Genomic DNA, 25,406 nt, shown 5'->3' on the forward strand with positions numbered 1-25,406 from the left:
CCGCTGGTCCGGCCAGCTCCGCGTCCGCAACGTCCCAGTTTCTTTTTCCAAGGCGAGGGAGTGGCCGCTGCCTGGGCTCCGCCCGGGTCCTCTACTCCGGGCCGCCGGGGGAGGGGGGGCGTAGGGGGTTGGGGCGTGTATTTCTGCTAAGCGGGGACTTGCGTCCATGCCACCTGGCTGAGACACCTTGAGGCCCCTTGCCCCTTGCTAATGTTCTAGCTGCGTCCGGATGGTTCCCCCCACCCCCGGTTCCGCTGTTTGGCCATGGCCCAAACGAGACACGGTCTGGGTCGCAGCTCTAGTCTGAGGATAGCAGTCTGAAAAACGTCTAGTTTGGATTTGAAGAAACCGAGCGACCTCCCCAAGCCCATGCGTATCGCAACGCCCCCCCGACCCCCAAATCTTTTTGTTGACTATAAGTGCCAAATACAAGGTGCTAAAAACATACAATTAAGCTTATTTTCTCTGTCCAGCTTCCAAACAAGAATTGTTAATAAGTGTGTTGTGGGACGAGAAAGGATTGTAGTCAAGTAAATTTACAAATTTTGGAGAATAACTTTTGTTTTTTACTTTGTATTTCAAAATAATTAGTAGATTGAGTCACAGTTAGTTGCAAATATAGTACAGACCTCTGTGGTCTGCCTCCCCAAAACCCATAACCCCTATCTAACTGTGAGAAGAACATTGGACAAACCCAAATTGAGTCGTCTATAAAATACCTGACCAATACTCTGATTCAGAGATAGAGCAGAGAGGTCCAATTTACCCAGTTTCCCCCAAAGGTTACGTAATTTTAGTACAATATCAAAAGCAGGGATTTGACATATGTATGATGTGTGTATAGTTGTATGTCATTTTATCAAGTGTGGATTTGTGCAGTGTGATCGAGATACACAATTCTTTGTTCTGTGTATTTGGGGCTCATTAGATTATCTCAGAAAGCTTAATATTATCTCAGAAAGCCTAATTTCCTCTTCCTTGAAACCTAATCAACGTGCTACTGGGAGGATAATCATTTGTAAAATATGTAGAAAAGGATCTGACGCATAGGTGCTCAATAAAAGCTATGGAAGTTGATTGCCCTCCCACATTCCTGCAGACTTTCTTCAAGAAATCTTCGTAGATTATCCAAACTACATCTTTAACCTGTTTATTCATATGCAAAGTTGTATTAATGTAATCTAAATATTCACTCCATTTTAAAATGGCAAATACACCAGTTTTATCTGATGTTGGGAGGCAACATATAATAAAGTGGAAAAAATGTATTAAAGTCTAAATGAATATCTGATTTTGAGTCACTGTGGCTTCATTTATCTGTGAACTTCGACAAGTAATTTATACATCCTGAGAATGTTCCACCAAGAGTTAAATGGAGATGATCAAATTATTTGCCTTACTTTGAGTTGTTACAGGTACTTGTGAAAGTACTTGTAAACTGTAAAAATGAGATCACAGGGAGATTAAATGACTTGTCCGAGATCTCACCACTTGTGAGGACAGGGATAACAACAAGCCAGAGTATGAACTTAGGCTGTTTGACTCCAGAAGCCATACTCCTAACTTAACCCTCCTGCTCAAACCTTCAGTGGCTTGCATTAAAAAAAAAAAAAAAAGACTACAAATAATCGCATTTAAATGTAACTGGGGGCATTCTTCCAAAACAGTTTTTAAATCTCAGGACACATGCTGAAACTATAGACTAGCATTTCAAAGATTTTCTCTCTCAAGACCCATTTGGGGCGAACTTTTCTGTTAATATGAAAGGTTCCCCTGAATAGGCTTCTGATGCAAATCAAGCCCCCCATCTTTTTGGTAGGAAAAACAAACTAGTAACCTAAACACTAAATTTAAACTTAGTGTACTTTAATCTTGTACTATATTGAAAAGAATAAAAGGCAAATTTTTTTCTGTTAGCCTATATTACTTTTTTGGGGTTGGGACAAAAAATATTTCTTCCCGTGAATTTATATTGCCTTCACCTGTAAACCAGCATTCTCCAAAGCTCATGACCCAGAGATGTTCTGAAATAAAACACTTCCATAATCAAAAAAATTGAGGAAAGAACTCCCCCTATATTTCTTCTCTTAGGAGATTTATAATACATATTATCATTTCAAAAGCTCTGAGACCTCTTCGGATAAAGAATACTGTTTAACCTCCTTTATCAACATCTCACAAATTCATATCACCACAGAATCCTGCAAAACCAGTGTTTCAAAGAGCGCTCTTTAGTGTAACTTGTTCCTTGTTTTGGGGAGTGTTTTTGTTTGAGTACTTGCTGAGACCCCCCCCACACCGCCAGACAGCAGTGAAGTGTTTCAGGACCCTGGGTAAGATTCCTGGAACTGTTCGTGAAAATGAAACTGGGCAAGACAGAGTGAAGTTTAGCATCAACTGTGTTGTCGATGTCTTTCTGCACGTGGAGTTGAGAGCAAATATTCCTGACATTGAAAACGTACTGATTTTCATGGCAAGTCTATTTTGAAGTGATAGCCTTTTGAGAGCCTCCAGCCCAACCATTTTGGGCATGGGTAGCGATCACCTAAAGGAAGTAGAAATTCCCACAATCATTCTGGAAAGAGGAATTTGCAGGAATCAGAAATGTGGACTCAAAAAGCTGGCATTATTGATACAGAAAAAGCATTTGATAAAAATCCAACATCCATTCAAGGAAAGAAAGCCTCTTAGCAGACTAAAAGTGGAGGGAAATTCCCCAGCTTGATAAAAAAAAAATCCACAAAAAACCCTACAGCTAACAGCATACTCAAAATGAATGAAGTAGAATGAAGTAGAACTGAAGTAGAATCTCAAACAGCAACAACAACAACAACAACAACAAAAGGACACAAATGAACTTATTTACAAAATAGAGACAGACTCACAGACATAGAAAACAAACTTACAGTTACCAGGAGGGAAAGAAGATGGGGAGCTCAGGATTTGTAGATACTAACTACTAAATATATAATAGGTAAACAAGGTCCTAATCCATGTAGCACAGGAAACTATATTCAATGCCTTGTAATGGCCTATAGTGAAAAAGAATATGAAAAGGAATACATGTACAAATGAGTCAGTATATGGTACACCAAAAATTAACACAACATTGTAAATCGACTATACTTCAATTAAGAAAAAAACGGTAAAAGACTGAATGCTTTCCCCTCTAAAATCAGGGACAAGTCAAGGACATCCACTCACCTCTCTTTTTTAACACAGTACTGGAAGTTCTAGAACTTAATGGAAGTCACTGCAACAAGGCAAGGAAAAGAAATTATAAAGAGAGAGGACAGAGTTTCTCACCCCCACCCGCCCCTCGATTTCCCTTGTGCAGCCACTGGTGGTGGGGGACCCTTCTCTAGTAGGAAGAGTAGAGGCTGAGGTCTAAAAGAGACGAGCTGTCCCAGAACTGCAAGATGAAGACTGGCAGAGGAGTAAGCAGGGGCTCTAGCTGAGTGGAGGCCTGGGTCTGGCACCATGTAGGAGCAGGGAGAGAGGCAAAACTGATTCTGAAGCACACACAGCAAACACTATCCCTAGGCAGTACTAGAGAGACTCTGAGTGAATGGCTGTCACACCACAGGAACTAGAATTTGGGCATTTTTATAACATACTCCAGTAAAACCCACAATACAGACACACACACACACACACACACACACACACACACACACACACGCCATATACAAAACTGCATAAAGCAAATGCTTGATATGATAAGAGAATCTAAATTCGGGGAGGGGAACTTTAGTGACAGTAAAGGAATCTCTAAACTAAAAAAATAAAAATTGAAAATCAATACACTGGTGCCCAATTAACTTCTCTGCTGAAATTTACAGGGATATTTGCTTTGTCCCAAAGCAGAGTACCATGAAGTTCTAACAATTTCTAATTGAAAGGCTGATCACCTACGAACTCCTTCTATCTGGCCTATATTGACAGCCAGTATACGTATCATTAAAATTCACCCTCAGGACAAAACAACAATGAGAAGCCAGTTCACACTCATTAGGGTGACTACTACTAAAAACAAAGCAAACAGAAAGCACAGGAAATAAATGCTGAAAAGAATGTGGAGAGATTGGAACCCTTGTGCACTGTTGGTGAGAATGTAAAATTGTGCAGTTGTTGTGGAAAATAGTATGGTGGTTCCTCAAAAAAAAAATTAAAAATAGAGTTACCAGCAATTCCATTTCTGGATACATTCAAATTCTACTTCTGAGTATATTCAATTTCACTTCTGGATATATCCTAATATATTCAAAAGACCTGATAGGAGGGTCTCGAAACACCCATGTTCGTAGCTAAATTATACATATGTATATATATGTATACACACACACACACGCGCGCGCGCGCGCACACACACACGAGAATATTATTCAGTCTTAAAAAGGAAGGAATTTCTGACTTATGCCGCAACAGGGATGAGCCTTGAGGACATGCTCAGTGAAATAAGTTAGTTGCAAAAAGACAAATGCCACATGATTCCACTTACATAAGGTACTTAGAACAGTCAAATTCTTAAAGACAAAGTGGAATGGTGGTTGCAGAGGCTGGAGGGAAGGGGGAATGGGGAGCTGTTAAATGGTTACAGAGTTTCAGTCATGCTAGATGAAAAGAGTGCTATGGATTAATGGTGGTGATGGTAGCACAATAATGTGAATGTACTTAATGCTGCTGAACTGTGAACTTAAAAATGGTTACAATGGGGAGCTCCTTTCTCTCTGCTAGCTGGGATAATGCCATAGTCATGAAGAGCTGAATAAAGCCAAATCTTAAAATTTAAAAAAAAATGGTTATGATCATACCATGACACACCTATTAGAATGTATTGGTTCATTTACTACAAAAAATACGACATTTAGATGCAAGATGTTAATAATAAGAGAAATGATTGCAGGCAGAGGGGCTATATGGGAATTCTCTGTACCATCTGCTCAATTTTTCTATAAATCTAAAACTGTTCAAAAAATTAAAGATTTAATTTTTTAATGTTAAAATGATTAAAATTTTATATGTGTTTTACACAATTTTTTTAAATAAAAAATTTTCACTGTCAGGAGAAAACAGAAGCATAGTCCACATTTGTTTCTTATTACTGGGAAGGAATTTGAATTTCCCCAGTCTTTCAAGATTCAGTTTTATTTCACATCACTGGTATCCTAGTGTCCTGGAAAGAGGCCAGATCTAGGGCTGTTACAGGATGTGTATATTTAGGATGTGAATACCATGATTTCTAGGAGGGAAATGCTGTCAGAAGGAACAATAGCATGCTAGCTCCAAATATTGGGTCTAGTGCCAAAGATCAGTCTTCATAAAGTTAATATGTATCTGGGAGATACTCTTTTCAAAAAATTACTCTCCGTAGTAATTTGCACAAACTTACTAGATTTGTATGAGGTTTTCTGTACTTCAAAAATTGTATAGGTAATCATCTTTAAATGTGCCAGGATTTCTTTTTAATTTTTTTGTATCATCGTATAGTTGATTTACAATGTTGTTTTAGTTTCTGGTGTACAGCAAAGTGAAAAAATATGGAACACTTGCTGAATTTGCACGTCATCCTTGCACAGGGGCCATGCTGATCTTCTCTGTATCCAATTTTAATGTATGTGCTGCCGAAGTGAGCACTATGCCAATGTTTCTTACTTTCCTTCTCTTACATGGTTTTACTGTTTTTCCTACTTCTGCTTTCTTTCTAGTTTTCTTGCCCTTCTTATGAAAAGTGTGTGATACCATGTAAAGATGAGAAGTCAAACAAATTACCTCCTAAGCATGATGCAGTGTTTGGGAGGATGTACTAACGTGTGCAATTTATTATGAAATGCATAAAAAAAGATAGATTGGGGATGGATGAATAGAGGAATGGATTAAAGTGGGTAGATATGTGATAAAGCAAGTATAGTAAAACATTAATGGCGGAGTCTAAATGGTCATTAAAAAGTGGTTTACTATGAAAAGTCTCTCAATATTTCTATGTGTTTGAAATTTTTCATAATAAAATGTTTAAAAATACTTACCAGAATGAAAATATAAAATTAAACACTTATAATCTCCCTCCATCTCCCTCCAAAAACATTATTTTCCAGGGCAGTTTTGTCACTATGTAGCAACAATGAGCAAGCTGCCAGAGCTTCCTAACTCTGTCGCCTCCTGTGTTAAATTATAAAGCCGGACAAAATCATCAGTTTCCAAATGTTATTTTATGTGTTTGCAGCATCACAGTCATTCTGGAGCCCCACCCTAACCCTATAAAATTAGACTCTCACAGAATCCGTATTTTTTATACAAGCATCTCACAGGATTTTGATACCAACCAGGTTTGAAAAACTTTGAACTACAGAGTCTCTTCCTATTCTGGAATGATTACCTGTTTATACTAAACCCTTACTAGAAACACACGTTCTTAAATTTTTCAAGGCCCAGGGATCTTATTAAAATATAGATTCTGGGGGTGGGGATCTTAGATTCTGCGTTTAACAAGTTCCCAGCTCTGAGGCCAGCGCTTGATGATACCTGGACCATATTTTGAGAATCAGAGCTAGAAGATCAGAAGCAAAAGTCAGGGGAATGTTCTATTGCTTCAGAGGTTCAATTCTTCCTTCTTGGCCAAACCACATTCACAGGAAGTGAAGCATGTTGAACAGCTTCCATTTTCTGAATTTGATGTAGAATAACCATAAGGAAAAGCCTAGTGCCTTTTTTGGTGCGAACAGTCATTATTGCTGGAGAAAAGTTTATGTAGCATTTAATTGAAAGGCTTGGATACCTGATCCACTTACCTTTGACACTTTCAGGCAATCATAAAAAATTCACCAGGCTGTTCTGGATTAAAGATAGATATCTTCAGGAGCTACAAGTATGATAAGGGTAAGTATAGGACTGCAGCCTGAAATTAAGGAAATAGTCATGGACTGAAAAAACAAACAAAACAACAGTGGAAACTCATTGGAAGTCATTAAAGTGCCTGGAAAGTTCATTCGATTTCCTTCTTGCATTCATACACTATCTGATTTACCTTTCTAAAAATAATTTCAAACATTTATTGACAATTTATTATGGCCTATGTTAGGTATTTATTAAGCATTTACTACATACACGGCACTAGTGATAAAGATGGAAGAAACAATAGTTTAACAAAGAAACAGACATCAACTTTGCTCCTTGTAGATTACAATCAATTAAGATGACAGACATCAAATCATTATCCAAAAAAAAAAAATGTGACTGCAAACGTGGTAAGTTTATGAAGGAAAAATTTATAGTGCTATGAAAAAGTGACCAGAGAGTCAAGTCAGGCTTTTGAACATATGTGGACATCAAGCTGACATCTAAAACCTGACAAGGAAATACCAGTTGAAGAGGAAAGTATTTAGGAGCATTTTGGAAAAGGGAATACTCTAGGCTGTATGAAGGCCCTGGGGCATTTTGCTTTTTCCAGCGAGTGCAGCTGGAGTTGAGTAGGCCGTGGGAAGAATGGCACAGATGAGGTTCAGGAGGGAGGCAGGGACCAGCTTATGTAGGAGCTGATAGGTATGGGCCTCAATGAGAAATCTGGACTTCATACTAAGCGCAAGGGAAAGTCATTTAACAATGCAGTGACAGGATCTGATTTACCTTTAAAGAGACCACTCTGCTATGCAAAGAGTAAATCTAAAGGCAACAAGCAGGGCTCAACTAGGGAGCAGCACTCACCTTGGGTGCAAAATTTAAAGAGCTGCCAAAACACTCAGTGATCCAGATAAACCATATTTTAAAGCAGTATTTTAAAAATCAAATCTACAAACTACGGCCTACAGTCCAGTTCCCTGTTTTTGAAAATCAAGTTCTCAGGGCGGAGATTAGATTAGGAAAAGTACAATGGGATTGTGCTAGTGTAGATCCTGTCTTTAAATTTTAATGCTTTCCCACCATTTTTTGGTATTTGTTTTGGTTTTAAAAAGTATTTCATTAAAATACAATTTATCTGGATCACTGAGGTTTTTGGCACCCCTTTAAGTGCCTCACTTGTCTCACCCTACAGAAGCAGAAATAGGAAAACCAATTAGAAGATCATTCCTCTGTTCATTCATTCAACTGATCATGATGCTGAATAGTCCTTCTGATGAGCAATCTCATACATAAAGTAGCAGCTGCAGTGAACTTTTCAATACAAGCATTGGGCTGTACACAGTTTGAAAATTACCTTGGATATACTTTACCACAATTGTAAGGTGCAAAATGTTGTTATTCCTGTTTTATGGATGAGGCCACTGAAGTCCTAACAAGTTAAGGAAGTTAGGGAGAGGTTAAAGGAATAAGGAAGATTATATAGTAGTAAATGGAGGAGCCAGTGTTTGAACTTTGAACTCCCGTCTGACTTCATAGCCTGTCCCTTTAGTCACTATTCTAAACTTCCCACAGAAAGGCATATATTTTTTTCATTTTCACTTATTTATTTATTTATTGAACTATAGTTGATTTACAACACTGTGTTAGCTTCAGGTGTATAGCACAGTGATTCAGAAGTGTATAAATGTGTATATTCTTTTTCATATTCTTTTCTATTGTAGGTTATTACAAGATATTGAATATAGTTCCCTGTGCTCTACAGTAAATCTTTGAAAGGTATGATTTTATTAATTTGATATTAATGCTCAAAAGGAACATGGTGTAATGAGAGGATGGCTTGGATCAGAGGATCTTGTTCTAACCCTGGCTTTTCCACGTGTCCCTCACTCTGTCTCTCTGAGCAGTAGATCTCAATCACTGGAGCCCTTCAGGCCTCTAGGGGAACTTCCTTGTCCCACAACAGACCTACTGTGTTGGAATTGTTTTCATATGGGAAGGCAGCCTCAGGGTAGATAGACCTGACTCTTTTAAGCAAAACTGTCAATTTGGACTTTTTATGTGAAATATCCCAATTTCTTAATATTAGCAAGGAATTCACAATTGTTAAAAAAAACACAAAAATGTCCATGTAGACAAACAAATTATATTTTTGGGCTTAACTTAGCTGGGCCTCTACTTTAAGAGAGTTGCCAACAGAATCTTTCTACTGAAGAGAATATACTTTCCTTAAAAACATGTCTTAATGTAAACTTTCTAAAAATTCAACCAGACTGAAGGAAACCCAAAAGAGAATATAAATTACAACAAATGAACTTCACTTTATTACAAATAAATAACATAAGCACATTAAAGGGAATGAAGCAGAGAAGGACTAATCTAAGTGGCTTTGAAAACATGTATGTTGACTATATACTGTAAGTTTAAGAAAAGAATTACTGCGTGAAGTACTGTACCTTAGTGAACTTGTTTCTCACAGGCATACAGGTTATTAGCAGTTCTGAAATTCCTTTACATAGCAACATCACATACCCCATGATGTCACATCCTCCTGGTAAGGACATCACTTTGAAGTTTCCTGCTAAAAATGCATAGCTTCAATCTGATCAAGAGAAAAATATCAGACAGATTCAAATGAAGAGACAACCTACAAAGAACTGTACTCTTCACAATTTCAATATTCTCCAAAAGTTTTATGGTCACGAGGACAAGGAAAGACTGAGGAACTGTCACAGACTGGAGGAGATTTAAGGGGACATGATGACAAAGTTCAATGTGGGACCTGGGATTGGATCCTGGAACAGGAGAAGGACACTAACGGAAAATCTGATGAAATCCAACTAACGTCGGTCATTTAGTTAATACTATTGTACTATTACTGTTAATTTCTAGGTTTTGATAAATGTACTATGGTTATGAAAGATGCTGACATTAGGGAAATCTGGGTGATAGGTATTCAGAATCAGTGTGTCTAAATTATTTCAAAATAAAAAGTTCATACACACACACACACACACACACACACACACACACACTCACACACACACACACTTCTTAACGGCTGCTTTTGGTTGATTGAGGCCCACTGAAATGGACTGGGAGCCAAACTTCTTTGCTTAAGAAGTTCACAGGACTTTGGAGAGTGACACTAGAGGACAGGGGAGAAGGTCAAAGAGGAGACAAGCACCCAGCTACAAGGCTCTCTGTGGAGAGGCAATCATGAAGGGAGAGTGGCTGAGGGGCTTTTAAGAACAGCCTCCAAGCTGAGGTTCTTTCTTTGGCTATAATGTGGTACCATGTGCTCCTTGAGTAAATGTGCTCCTTGTAGCCTTGTGGTGGTGCTTTGGGAACTGAATATATCAGGATGAAGCAGAGCTGTAACACAGGGCAGCAAAGGGACAACACCGGACAACACCGTGTGGGAGATAAAACAGCAGAGAGGAAAAAAATCCAGAGAAGTCAGTAGAAGCAAGAACTCAAAGACAGAGACAGCTAGGAAATATGTGGGTACCATGGGAACTTCAGAGGTTTTGGAGGAATATTGGGTTTCCCAGGATATTGTGCTTCTGGACTATTTTGCTTAAAGTTTATTTTATGCTATATTTAAAAAATCATTCCCTCTCCTTCCCCCTTTCCCTTACCCACCCTGCCTTCCCTCCCTCCTTTTGTCTTCCATTTGCCTAGCTTCTCCTCCTCTGCCACTAACAGTTAACCACTGTTGTTAGTTTCATATCATTCTAGAACTTTTAAACACTTACAATCAAATAAGAATGTATCTTGTCCTTTTTACTATTACACATTAGAAGCTAGATATTATGGTGATTCTAGCAGAACTGCAAGGTGAATTGTACATGTATTACTTATTTTGATAGATAGTGCTGAACTGTCCCATAAAAGGGAAGTTTGCTTAATCAATTTTACTTAATTTTAGAGGACAAGTTGATCATTGGAGTCCTAAGGGACAAGCTGGCAAGTGAAACTGTTTTTCACAAGGTCCTAATGAAAGTCATAGAGGATCTACGATAGGGTGACCCAAATCTAAGTACATTAGGGCTACCTTCCTCCGCAAAACTATCTTAAGGCTCTCAGGTCTTCCTTATCATTTCTAATCCATGTTTTTTCATAATGAAAATACGAGCAATTCCACATTTAGGAATTTCCTATGGATATGCCTGCAGACTTGTGAAATGGCATGTGTACAGGATTGTTTCTCAAAGCTTTATTTGTAGTAGCAAAAGAAGTAAGCAGGGGGAGGGTATAGCTCAAGTGGTAGAGCACATGTTCAGCATGCAGGAGGCCTTGGGTTCAATCCCCAGTACCTCCTCTAAAAAAATTAAGTTAGTAAATCTAGTTACTTCCCCACCAAAAAACAACAAAAATTAATTAATTTTTTTAAAAAAATGTAAGCAATCAAAGCATACATAAATAGGGAACTAAATAAATTGCAGTTAAAAATAATACAATGGAATACTAGGTATCTATAAATAAGAATGGAGAGGCTTTTTTTGTGGTGATGTAGCATAATCTCCTAGAGCTACTGGGAAGTGAAAAAATACAGATCAGAGCAAGGTGCATAACTACCATCATTGTGTAAAAAGGGAGAGAGAATATGATACACATATATGCTTATATTTGTGTATATAAAATACCTCTGAAGCATATGCATGAAAGATGTGATTGTTTCCTCATGGACCTTTCAAGTTTTGAACGATATGAATGCATTACCTACTCACAAAGTAATACTGTCAAATAAATTTTTTGAAAGGAGAGAAGATTGACCAATATGGTACTAGTGTTAAAAGCAAATCAAGCCCACAGTGATTGTAAACACCGTGGGAAAATGTTTGATCTTGAATTCAGCATCTCTACACAGCACCTGGCATCCAGCTGACACCTTGAGTGGTCCTTCCTGTTCCCACTCAGTGTACTTCTTTGCACCTTAAAGTTGGTGTGTCATTTTAGTGGATAATGTGGATTGGTTCACACAGCCTGCATTCTATCCTCCTCCAGGGTACATTCCTGTACTGGAGAGGCTAGAACACTAAATTCTACAGTCCTTCCTCCTTTGCAGGTACAGCTCTGGATGTGAATTAGCTTCCACAAATTAGACACATTCGTGTGAAATTTGGGAGGCACCATCAAGGTGGATGCTATTTTCCTGTTCCTCTGGCTAATTTTTCTGCTGCAGGGTGAGGTCGTTCGAATGCATGGGTTTATTTTTTACAGCGGCACTTTCAGTATTCCTTCTATACAGCTTCCTGGGGGTTGAGATGCAGTTACTGTGGCAACAGGAGCCATAGCGGATTCCTGAACCCTGGAATGTATCCATGGTATTGTGGTCTTGAAGTCAATCATTCCAAGTAGTGCCCTCAGAAGGCAGTTTCCCCTGGTGAGTCAGTTCTGTAGTGTTGTAAGAATCATTCCTGGAGTCCCAGCCTAGAATCTGCTCCTTCAGCCCTTTCAAAGATTTTCTGAGCACATAAATCTGCATTATAAATCCCTTCGTGCTTAAAATACTTTCAATGGTTTCTGTTTCCTGCACTGAACCCTGGTTGGTAGATCAGTAAGATTTCAGAGAATAATAATATAGTGAAACATTCTGCCTGGACCTTCACATTCCAATCCAGGTTTCCTAATTACCCCCCATCCCAGTGATCCTTCTTTGTGATTCCAACCTTGACCCTGCTCAAAGCAATAGCTGAAGACTTTGCTGCTTATCCTAATCTGACCTTTGTTCCAGGTTTCTCAGCATCTGGCATAAAATCCCCTCTGGAGCTGAGTTTCTACACTTGTGACTCAATTTCTGAAGAGCTGGATTTTTGCCTAACACCTTGGAAGCTGAGTTGCTGAATAGATGGTTAGAATACTACCTGGATCTCTGATTCCTGCGAGAACTTCAGGCTAGAGACCAACCCAGAGAGACAGGACTCACCAGCATGACTATACAGGTGGTTAAAATACTGAAATAGCTACCATCTTGGACATCCCAGTGCTCCTTCACACTTCCCCTCCCACCTGGGGGCCACCTGGACCCTCCCTACAATGTATGCACCAGAGTTAATGCTCTGTCCAGCAAGGGTCCTCCAGGAATGATTTCCAGAGCCACGGTCAGACTCAATTCTGATTAGCCCTTTGACTGTTCCCTCTTGGTTATCAAATATTTCGAAGAGCATCTCTGTATACAAGCCTGTAATGTCTTTGCTGATTGGGTGATTCTTTACCCCCACCCCAAATATAAACAAACAAACAAACAAACAAATAACTGACTGACTGACAGTCCAGACATGAGGCAAAGACAAAATGGGTTGATTCTGACAGTTGATGGGATTTAAGGAAAGAGACATTCTCTCTTAGATGGCAGAGGGGTCAAAAAGTGGACTCGTGAAGGAGGAAATGTTCTGGCATAGCACCTGCCTCTGCCCTGAGTAATATTTTCATAGTGATAACAAAGCAAATGTTGTTTACTGCTCTTCAAAGTTTAGAATCAGTTACAGACAAAACAGTACATATTTATTTATAGCTACAGAACAGAGTATAGTTGTCATTAACCTTGATGTCATAAAGTTAAAGGACAGAAAGCAAAAGTGAAGCTGAGAGGTTGGGTGGAAGAAGGGGAAAGAAGGAAAGGAGTATGATGATGGCTTCATCTTACATACAAGGAGGACGAGCTATTGTAAAATCAGTTGATGAACAAGAAACAGGAGTTGATCTTAAGACTTCCAGTAGAATAACTAAAGATAATACAACTGCTAAAAATGGAGAGAAGGGAGAGTAGCTTAAGTAATTAAGTCCTTACCTTTCAAAGGTAGGAGTAAATGCCTACAACTGACACATCAAGAAATATTAACATAGGAATATTATTCAGAGTTATAAAGACGACTACCTAGAAAACAAAAATGAGTGGTCCCAGAGAAGCAGTATTGGAATGAATGGAGAAGGAATGGCAGTAAGGGCTGTGGCATTTCATTATGTGTCCTCTGGACTGGTTAATTTTTTTTTTTTTACTAAACATTAATTTCTTAAAACAGCAAATAAAAATGAAAGAACCAACTTGAATAGAAAATAGATATATTAACTTTTGTCCTTAGTATATCAAATGTGGGGAGAACTGCTGTTATTGCTACAGTATTTAAGAATACAGTAAACAATTAAAAATCATCATAATCAAATAAATGCAAATACATAAGAAATTGTGTATGTTTCTAAAGAATATTAATGCTTTTTCTTCTGTAACCACTATATTTGCTAAGTAATCATCACTTGTTTCTCACATGAGAGATTTCTAGACACGAAGTAGTCACGGAGTATAACACATTACACATCATTTTCAAGCCAATCAGACAATCTGAGATTTTGCCACAGATTTTTGAAAGTTTTGTGGACAATTCCTGTCATAGAGAAAAATAAAACCAAGTGGTATAGACGAACTCTCAGCAGTTCATATCTTCTCCATTTTAACAGGGGCAAGGGGTGCATCTTCAAGCTTATGCTCCCTGGGGAGTGGAGCAGTGATAAGTGACCTGATAAATCATTTTGCTCAAGCACAAAATAAGCAAAGGAAGATAGGGAGAGATTTTTCCTCCCCACAGCTTATCAGGACAACTAGGACAAGTAGCTGTAGTCTGAACAGTATTAGAGATTTGCACAGCGTGTGAACCCTTGGAGAGCTGAATTCTTATCCATGTTTCTAATTGCATTTGAAATTTTTGTTTTAATGAGATTTCCTAATAAGTGTCTTTATTTAAAATTTGTTCATTATACTAGAAGCTACATAAATTGGTTTTCTTTCATATTCAATCTCTAATTAATATTGGCTTTTCTCCACTTTCCTATAATCTGTGTAAAAATCTCTCCTTTGCTATATTATGAGACAAGGGTGGGATACTTATGAGGCAGGTAGTAATGAAGTCTTGGTCCAGTTTTAGTGCAAATAAAAATGAAGGGAAAACCATAAGAATGGTCACAGAATAGATTGAGTAAACAAATATATATTGAGTAATATTATGTACCAGGTACAAGGCTAGCAGATAAATATTCTGTATCAAGACATGACTAGAAGCATGATTCCATTCCTAGAAGTACTTTATAACTATGTGAAATTTTAGAAAATGTCCTCATTTAGTGAAGGATTTTGCAACTTCAGCGCTACTGACATGTTGGACCACATAATTCTTAGTTGTTGAGGGGCCATTCTGTATCTTGTAGGATATTTAGCATCTCTAGTAATATCCCCTCCCCTCTCCCATGCTCCCAGTAGTGACAACCAAAACTGTCTCCAGACTTCGTACCTGGTTAAGAACCATTGGGTGTGATCCTATATTTAAAGAACTAAAATTAATTTTAGAGATACTACTGCTGTGCCAACCTTGCTTGTTTCTTGTGCGATGAATTTGTCTCGCATACTGGTGAACATTTGAACTCGAGAATATATAAACCACAATGGACTCTGAACTCTTAGATAAGATAAATAGAAATCTTTAGCACTGCAGTTGAGTGGCATTTTCAACTTATGAATAGCAGTACAAGTATGATTTGATATTTTTAGCTTAGGGAGATCTATCTTAAACCACACATGGCTGACACAAATGTGAATTCTAAGCTGTTAGGATTTCTCTTGAGTTAACCAGATGGTGTGCTTATGATCTGCCTACAAAATCTTTCCATTCTTTTCAAATAAGAAGCTATTTTTCACTTTCCACTTTAAGATCATATGCTTTTAGATTCTTTCCAAGTGAAAATAACATCCAGGCTACATTAAACTCTAAAGTAAACTATCACAAGTCCCCAGACTCCTGGGACTTGTGATATTCTAAGGAAAATGTTACCTACCTTCATGTTCTTTATCCTCACCTTCTTATATCTTCACATAACATAAGTTTCTAATCCGTCCTTACAGTAACAGCAAACACACATACTCCTTATTATGTGCCAGGCACCATTCTAAGCTCCTTCACATTTATTTAAATTAAATATTCTTCTACTTTATTAAGGTATAATTGATAAACAAAAAGTTGCACATATTTAAGGTATACAATTTGATAAGTTTGCACATATGCATACAACTATGAAATCATCACCACAATCAAGGCAATAAGCATATATATCATAAAAAAGTTTTAATTTGACTTAATTTCAGACAGCAAAGTTGCAGGAATAGTACAAAGAGCTCCTGGATATCTTTCACTTACTGTTTTTAAGTTTCACCAGTTGATAAGATTCACCAGTTGTTAGCATTTTATTACATTTGCTTTTCCCTCCTCCCTCTGTATGTGTGTGTGTGTGTGTACAGTGTGTAAATTTTTACTAAGCCATTTAAGTTATGTCAATTCCATTTTACCTCTAAACACCTCAGTGTAGTGTTTTCCCTAAAATCAAGGAAATTGACATTATTATGATACTATTATGTAACCTACGTATGCTGATATTTCACCATTTGTCCTAAAAATGTCCTTTAAATCAAAAAGAAAATCCAAGATGAATGTGTGCATTCAATTCTCATGCCTCTTTATCATCCTTTAGACTAGGACAGCTTCTCAGTCTTTCTTCACAGTGAATGACATTGATAGTTTTGACGAGTACAGGCCACTGATGTTGTAGACTGTCCTTCAGTTTGGATTTGTCTGGTAGTTCCTCATGATTAGATTCAGGCTACTCAATGTGGCAAGAATACCAAAGAAGTGATAGTGAAATCTTGTCAGTGTTTCAAAAGACATATGATATTGGTTTTTCTCATTATTAGTGCTATCTTTGACATTGGTTAAGGTGGTAGGATCGGCCAGATTTCTCCACTGTCAAATTATTAATTTACCCCTTGTAGTTAGTAGGTATTTTTCAGAGAGATACTTTGAGACTACATAAATACTGTTATTCCTCAAAGTCTCACCCACAAGTTTGAACATCCATTATTGTTACTATGATGGTTGCAAAATGACGATTTGCTAATTTTCTCATTTCTTCTACATGGCTTTCTATTTTGAGAAAATGAACTTTCTTTTCCTATCTCTCTCTCTGTCCATCTGGTTCTATCATTGTGGTCCTGTTCTTTACTCAATAGGTTATATTCCCTTGCTTCCAGTTTTTTTATTTCCATGTTCACATTATTACAGATTTGGTCAAGAAAGAGCTCCTTCAAACAGTATATGATTGACATAGCTCAAGAAAATGTGAGCCAGGCTCATCTTGTACTTCCCTTGTCCCAGTCCTGGAATGAAGCATTTCTTCAAGCGGTCTTGATTCTTTTTAATGGAGAATGGGATTTAGAAACCAACATCTGGATGCTGTCACATTTTGTTAATTTTCACAAATTTTAATTTTTTTCATTATTATTATAATTGTTATGGTGATCTGTGATCAGTGATCTTTGATGTTATTACAAAAAGATTATAACTCGCTGATGACTCAGGTGATAGCATTTTTTAGCAATAAAGTATTTTAAAATTAAAGTATGTGCATTGTTTTATAGACATTATGCTAGTGCACATTTAATTGACTACAGTATACTGTAAACATCAATTTTTTATGCACTGGAAACCAAAAAGTTCATGTGACTTGCTTTATTGCAATATTCACTTTATTTTGGTGGTCTGGAACCAAACCCGCAGTACCGCCAAGCTATGTCTGTATTAACATTTAGTTATCATTACAATCCTATACAGTATTTACCACTTTAACTATTTTCATTTTATAGTTGAAGAAACTGAGGCATAGAAGTTAAATAAATTGCTAAAGGTCTTCCAGTTAAGTGATAAGGCTGAGATTAGAACCTGGTTAGTCTGGTTCCAGGCCTACCCTCTCAGGATAAATATTTAAAGATTCAAGTATTTCCAGGGTTGATAAGAAAGTTTATATGACTTTAGGATAGGAAAGAGTTGTTTGTTGTTTTCTTTTTAAACAAAATTAAAGCACACATGAAAGAAAATTACATACAATTATGTTAAAGTTTCAAAATTATATACATCTAAAACTTCTGCAAACAAAGTAAAAAAACAAGCTGCAGAGTGGAAGATTGTATCTGCAAATGTAAATGAGTGACAAGGAATTAGTTTCTAGAGTACATAAAGAACTCCTACAAATCAATACAAAAAAGACAACCCAATACTATAAAATAATAATAATAATAATAATAATAATAGCAACAACAACAACAACAACAACAACAACAGAGGGTACGAACATGCACAAGAGCCCTTTGCAGAAAAGGGAATTTGAACAGCCAGCAAACATATGAAAAGATGCTCCACTCCACTGGTAATCAGGGATGTTAAAACCAAAATGAGGAACCATCAGATTGGCAAGTTAATAATTCTGAGTACACTAAACCCTGGTAAAGATGTGAAGCAAAAGGAAAGTTCTGGTAAGAGAGTATGCTCCTATATTTACTTTGGAGAGCAATGTAGCAGCTTATATTGAGGTAGAAGATGCACATGCCCTAGGACCTGGCAATATGAGAGCAATGTTCATAGTTACATTGTATGTAACAGCAAATATTTGGTAACAACCTAAATGCCCCATTCACTGGAGGATGGATAAATAAATAACATGTGGTATATTCATTCAAGAAAATTCTCTACAGCAGTGGAATTGAATAAATTTACAGCTATTTGTATCCCCACAGAGGAAGCAGGATGCAAAAGAATATATAAAGACATCACTGACATAAATTTTTTAAACACACAAACTATGCTACATATAATGCTTAAGAATAGATATATATACACATACATATAAATGTGTACAACTATGTAGCTAAATTTTAACAAAATGCACAGAAGTGAAAATCACTACATTTAGGAGTTGGTACTCTTGTGGTGTAGGTGGAGTAAGGAAAATGTGATAATGGAGTACAAACTATTAGTAATACTTTATTTCTTAACACAGGTGTTGATTACATTAATCTGCATACCTTTTTATCAGTCTGAAATGTTTCATAGTATAGTTAAAAGAAAAATCACCTTGGTCTTACTTTCCTGACTGTTGGCCCATCATGATAGAAATGTAGTTCCTCATCATGATAGAGAGGTATTACCCCTTTTCCAATCAAGCCCTTATGCTCTTGAATTGGGTTCTTCTCCACTGGTGTGCGTGTAGGAAGCAGGGAGGGCCTGTTGTGGCTCCTTTGTATTTCAGTGGCTGCCATGGAAAAGTCAGAAAGGACTTAACCTGGTATTGAGAATGGAATAGGGATGTGGGAGATAGTGGTGCTGGGAGGATAAAAGGAGTAGCCTAATCAGAGAAGAAAAAGAGGTCCTGGGGACTGGGAAGGGGATTGGGTTTGGGGGTTTCTCTTAAGATGTTAGGCAAGTTTCTCTTATGTGGCCGTTTCTAGGGTGGTCAAGGTTGGCATAAGTGCAGGGGCCTTGAGAGCAAAGCCTGTGATCAGTGGGGAGATGGCAGTAAGGCATCTTGGTGACCCTTAAAGAGCAATAGGCCCTACCAGACAGAGGAAGACCATTCCCCAGCAATAGCATTCTCTAGAAGGAGCAATGGAATGAAAACAATGAACCACACCCCGTATCTGGCATTAGGGAGAGCCAAGGGTTAACGTTTAGGATCCAGTGAAAAGTTAGGGAATCTGACTTTCCATCCGTAGTGGAAATTCTTTAGCCAATCCTGGGGAAGCTCAGATAAGATTTAATTTAGAAAAACAGATAAATGTGATGTTTCTTGCACCTGAATGATTACACATTAAATTAAAGCCAGAAAGCTACCACACAGAATAAGCAAAGGCTATAGACTATTAGGAATAGGTCCAAATCCAAAGAAGAGAGTTCACTGTTAGTAGATAATTAGAAGCAAAGAGAGCTAGAAATCTCTATTTCCTATCTTCTCCAAATTAATGGGCCAGGCCAATGGTAAAACAAGGAAACGCAGGCTCTAAAAAAAAGTGTACAACAGAAGCATTAGATGAACCTGTAAGCTGGGAAATCAGTATGATTCAGCTTCCAAGAAAATAAACCCCACAGCAGATGGCACTGGCAGACTTAAGAGGGTCAGATCACCAGAAGGAGAGAAATCCCACTGGGTGCCAATTAGACCACAGCCAGATTTGAGGAACAGCCAAAAGGTACTCAGAAGTGAGTGAAATTGAGCTTTCAGGTAACCATATTCTGTGACAAGCTGTTTACACGTATGCCAGCCCACTTACAGGAAGCCTGCATACCTCGTGCTTTAAAAAGGTAAATATTATATAACTATCTTCTATTATGTAGGTGCCTGAAAATCAATGAGCACTAAAGCATACTTAGAATAACATTATATAAAAGTTACTTACATAAAACGTCCATGTTTTAAGATTATGCATAGGGAACAAAAAAAAGATATAAAGTATATTACAAGGTTCTCCAGAGAAACAGAACCAATAGGAAGTATGTGTGTGTGTGTGTGTGTGTGTGTATATACACATACATATATATAAATTTGTATAAAATGTATATATTATTACAAATATATATTTATAAATATATATTTCATATATTTATATATAATATTTTGCTCATATAAAAAAGATCCCAGAGAGCTCCTTAGCCCCTTCTACCATGTAAGGGTACAATATGAAGTCTAAACATCAAGAAACAATAGCTGCCAGAGACAAACACTTATAAAAGCATACCTAAGAAATGATCCTAAGAAACCCAGAAGTCTAGGGATATTTGCTATAACAGCAAAAAGCTGAATATATCTCATGACCTCTGAAAAAGGGCTAAACTACACTGTAAATTTTACATAACTGTAGCAATAATAAAATTCCTCTACAAATATGTTTTTGTGTGTTTGCATACACACACAAACACACACACACACAGATTTATTGTAAGGAATTAGCTCACAAGATTATAAAGATTGACTAGTCCCAAGCTATGCAGGGTGAATGAACAAGTTGGAGACCCAGGAGAGTCAATAGTGAAGTTCCAGTCCAAAGGCCAACAAGTTCAGCCCAAGAAGAGTTCTGAGTCTGAAGTCAGGAAAAAACAGAGGTCCCAGCTAAGAGGCAGTCAGCCAGGAGGACTCCTCTCGTGTTAATTTCATCCAAAAACATTCTCACAGAAACATGCTAATATCTGGGCACCATGTGACCCAGTTAAGTTTACATATAAATTAACCACCACAGAAAGGAAAATACCAAACTGTTATCAGACAATTTATTAGATAATAATAGTTTCACTTGAATTGGCCTTATATTATATTTCAAATGGCATATTCCATTTCCATACTTATTTTAAAATCATATTGAGTTGTAATTAACATACAATATCATATGTATTTCCTTATTTTAAAGAATTTCTGCTTCTTTTTCATGTTTTCAGTTTCAAACACTTTTAGTTTCCGTCAAATTAATTTATAAACCTCAATCACTAAAACACTTTCTGGAAAATCTAAATAAGGAATTGGTATCTCTGCTAAATACTTTCAGTAAGGTCAAATTTCTAAAAATATTTTAATATTCTAAATGTTTGCTCTGATTTCAAAATATCTAATGAAGAAAATATACAAGGCTTGATACGATTTCCAGGTTACTTTTGTAGTTCTAGCACTATAGGCTGCCACTGAAGCCAAGATGTAATTTCAATTATCATTATCACAATTCTAAGCTCTTCAGATAATATTACCTTCTCAGAAAAATGTTACATTTGCTACTATAAATTTATGATAGTAAATATACAGTTTATTGGGAAAATACTTAAAAGTGATTCATTTATTTACACCTTTATTGTATCACTTGGAGATAATCAAATTTATTGTCTTTGGGCCAAATTAAAACATCTGGAAATCTTTCTAAAACTTTGGCAAAATTTCCAGAGTTCTTCCCTAGCATCCCATAGTACTGTCTGTTCAAAACCCAGTGAAGTTTCTATATAGTTTTCCTTGAACACCAGTAATAAAGTTTGTTATCTTGCTCCATATGTTATCTTTAGCTCCACAGCATCAATGAAAGCCAGCAAGCTGGTTTTTAAATTGTGATATTTTGTCTTTTAAGTAAATTAAGACAATTTTATGTGTTTTAATTGAAGCTTTGCAGTGATGACTAAAATTTTTCTTTACTGTTTTTGTCATTTTTTTTTTACAAGTGAGACTATAAACCTAAATTGTAGTAAGTCTGTATTAATGTTTTATTAAATGTTTCATGCCTAAAAATCCTTGATTGTACTTAACATTAACAACATAGTAGATGGTGTTAACAATTTGGATGATCCTTTAAAAATATTTTTTGTCTGATCAATTAAACTCCTAGGTGAAATTTTTAGAAGTCATTATTTCAACTTCTTTATTGTTGTAAATGATTTATGATAGCCTTTAATTTTCTTATTGATAACTGCAAATCTTTGAACCATGAGCTCTACATGAACATGATTGCTTTTGGGGTGAAATGTTAGTTTAGCACTTTCAACACTACAAGTGTTGAAATGCAAACAGTGTTTGCATTCAACATTCACATCACTTGCAATAAATCATGTTTTCATTTCAGAAATGAAAATCATTTGTTTTATTTCATATTAATTTTTGCACCATATCAAAAGACATTTCAGGATGTTTTAAGAAATGTTCCAAGCTACAGTTCATTATGTTCTTCCACAATTTTAGAATGTGAACATTTACAGCATTTGAAAAGAATGTTAAGAAGCTTATCAGCACTTTGCTAACATTCTAGGTGTTTTTTTTCTCTCTCCAATTTACAACTTTTAATTCAAATACATTTTTACAGGAAGGTATATGTTATAAGCGTATAGCTTGAAAATTTTTCACTAACTGAACAGACCCATATGATCAGCACCTAGATTAAGAAATAGACTATACCAGCATCCCAGAAGCCCCAACCCCTGTACCTTCTTTCTGTTTTTTTCTTCCCACTCAAAAGTAATCGACATAATGTTTTTGTCCCACACATAAATAGAATAAAGCATGTATTCGTGTCTGGTTTCTTTTGCTCAACATTAAGTTTCTGAGATGAGTAATATTACATGTAGTTACAGATCTTTCAATCTTCTTGTATTCTATTGTGTGACACCATAATTGACTGTCTATTTGGGTTGTTTCCAGGTTTGGGTATTATTAATGATGTTGCTATGAACACTCACTACTCTGACCAGTATGGTAGCTACTCACCACATGTAGCTCTTTAAATAAAATAAAATTGAAAATCAGTTCCTCAGTTGCACTAACCACATTCCAAGTGCTCAACAGCCACGTGGATAGTAGCTACTGTATGGACAGCACAGAACACTTTCACCATCACAGAAAGTTTCATTGTACAGTGCTGAATTCACGTGCTGGTGAACATGTGGGTTTGCTGGGTGATATGGTATGCATATGTTCCACATCAACTGATAGCAGATAGTGTCAGTTTTGGGGTGTTCATTATATTTTGTTACAAATTCTTCTATTTTAAAATATTAAAACACTGTATTAACTGTTCAACTAACAACTACAATGCACTAAAATAGTAAAATCAAATTAAAAACTAAACTATTTAGAAGCGGTAGCAACTGTTAGAACATAAAATGATTCATGAGTAATGCACAAGGCAGCAATAGTATTTACCATGATACAGGCCAATCTAATGTTGCAATTGTTTCTCAAATGTCATTACAACAGAAAGTCCATTATCAATGGCTGTCACAAAAGAACTAACAAATTTACATTAAAATTTAAATAATTTATTAATTTCAGTACTATTTCAGTTACAGTAATACTATTTACTACTGATACAGACGAATTTCAGTATTTTAACAACTGAGACATCTATGCTAGTGTCTATCCGCTAAATATCATATCTGCTCATAATCCCAACCAATTAACACTGGATATTCTCAATCTTTTAAGGTTTTGACAAACTGAGAGGTCAATGTTGTTGTTGTCTGAGCTGCATTCAAACACAAATTTGTGCATCTGGACATGTATTTATTGGTCTTTTTAAAATTTTGTTGGTTATTTTTAATCATTTCTCCTGAATTGCTTATATTCCTTGTCCATCTTAAATTATCAATTTATATTTTTATTATTACATAGTGTATACTATATGATTGCCCATGTATATGCTTTGCCCATTTCAAATCACTAATTTGTGAATGTTCTCTTATTAAGGAAATTAGCCCTTTATCTACACTAGCCTTGCAAATATTTCCCTCCAATTTGTAGATTTATCTTTTTCAGAACTGTCCTAAATGATATGTAGTCGAGTTACTTAATCTCTTCTTTTTTAGTTTTTCTATTTATGTCATGCTTCAAAAGCCCCATCCTCCCAAAAAGTATATGAAAACAATTCCTATTTTGTTCTGCTTTTAAAATATTTTATATATCCATAATTTACTCTGGTGTAGGAAGTTAAGGTATAGATCCAGCCTTGTATTTTCCTAAGTGGCTTATAATGTTATTGTCAGACAGACACTGCTAGTTACCTATCTGGCATCCATTACCTACCTGGTCCCTTACTAACAGAACTGTGACTTTGTTTAAGGCAGTAATGTGCCCAGCTTAAGATACTTTCCAGACTGTTGCAGCAAGGAGTGATTCAGTTCTACCCCGAGAAATAGGGGAAAGTCAACGAATGTGGCTTTCAGACAGATTTTTAAATAAAGGCAACTTTGAATGACATGCTCCATTGGCCTCTTAACTTTCCCTTTCTTCCTGCTTGGAATCTAGATGTAATACCTAGAGGTGAAGCAGCTATCTTGAGACCAGGAAAGAAAGCCACTCACCAGAAACGGCAGAGTAAAAATATAAAAGGAGTTTGAGTCCTTGATGACATTAAGCTGCCACATCAGCCCTGGATTATACACACTTGGATTACTTATGTGAGAAATGTAAACTCCTATTAAGTGAAGCCACTGGTCGTAGGGTTGTTTCTTGAAAACAAACACACTGCTATCTGATGCAGCATCTTCACTTATTTAATAATCCGTCTTTTTATACCAATTTGACATGCTACCTTTTCACATACTAACTTCCTCTCTATAATTGAATACATTTCTGGAAACCTTCCTGTTTCATTGATCTAAATGACCTCAGTTAAACAGCTAATATTCACTGAATACTAGGATGATTCTATGTGCTTTATATTAACTAGTTCACTCAATCTTCACAACAGTCTTTTGAACCTTAATTACTTAATATTAACATGAAGTACCTGTAAGCCTAAAACTAATAGTGGATTTCTAAAAAGTGGAATAAAAAAGATCAAAGAGGAAAAAGAAAGATGTTTCAATTACGGCAGAAGGCAACTACCTATATTCTGCTGTTCCACGCTGTAATGGAAAGAGCACCTGACTTGGGGTTTGAAAATGTAAGCCCTTATTCCAATTTTGCAGGTCAACAGTGTTACTTTAGACAATCTTTCCTTAGGCCTTAGTTTCCTCATCTGTATAAGGTATGATTACACTCGTTAGGTGAGCTCTGAGCTTTTCCCTAACTTTAACATTTTTTGAAAGACTAATGATTAAGCTACTGGCTTTGAAATTCACTGGATCTGGATTTGAATTTGAGATTCAGTGACCAGGTTCATGCATTCATTCAACAGAAGTACTAGGGGTACACTAATGAACATGTCAGAAAACTTCCCTGCCCCAATAGGGCTTACA

The 25,406-nt window shown here is 36.6% G+C and overlaps 1 non-coding gene across 1 annotated transcript; it reads right to left on the bottom strand.

Moving 5' to 3' along the window:
• Positions 1–5,534: 5,534 nt before the first annotated feature.
• LOC116283535 (U6 spliceosomal RNA) lies at positions 5,535–5,637 on the bottom strand. Its single transcript, XR_004193169.1, has one exon. It is a non-coding gene; the product is annotated as a U6 spliceosomal RNA (small nuclear RNA).
• Between the last annotated feature and the right edge of the window lie 19,769 nt (positions 5,638–25,406).

The sequence above is a fragment of the Vicugna pacos genome, chromosome 15 (assembly GCF_048564905.1).
Source record: "Vicugna pacos chromosome 15, VicPac4, whole genome shotgun sequence".
Lineage (NCBI taxonomy): Eukaryota > Metazoa > Chordata > Mammalia > Artiodactyla > Camelidae > Vicugna > Vicugna pacos.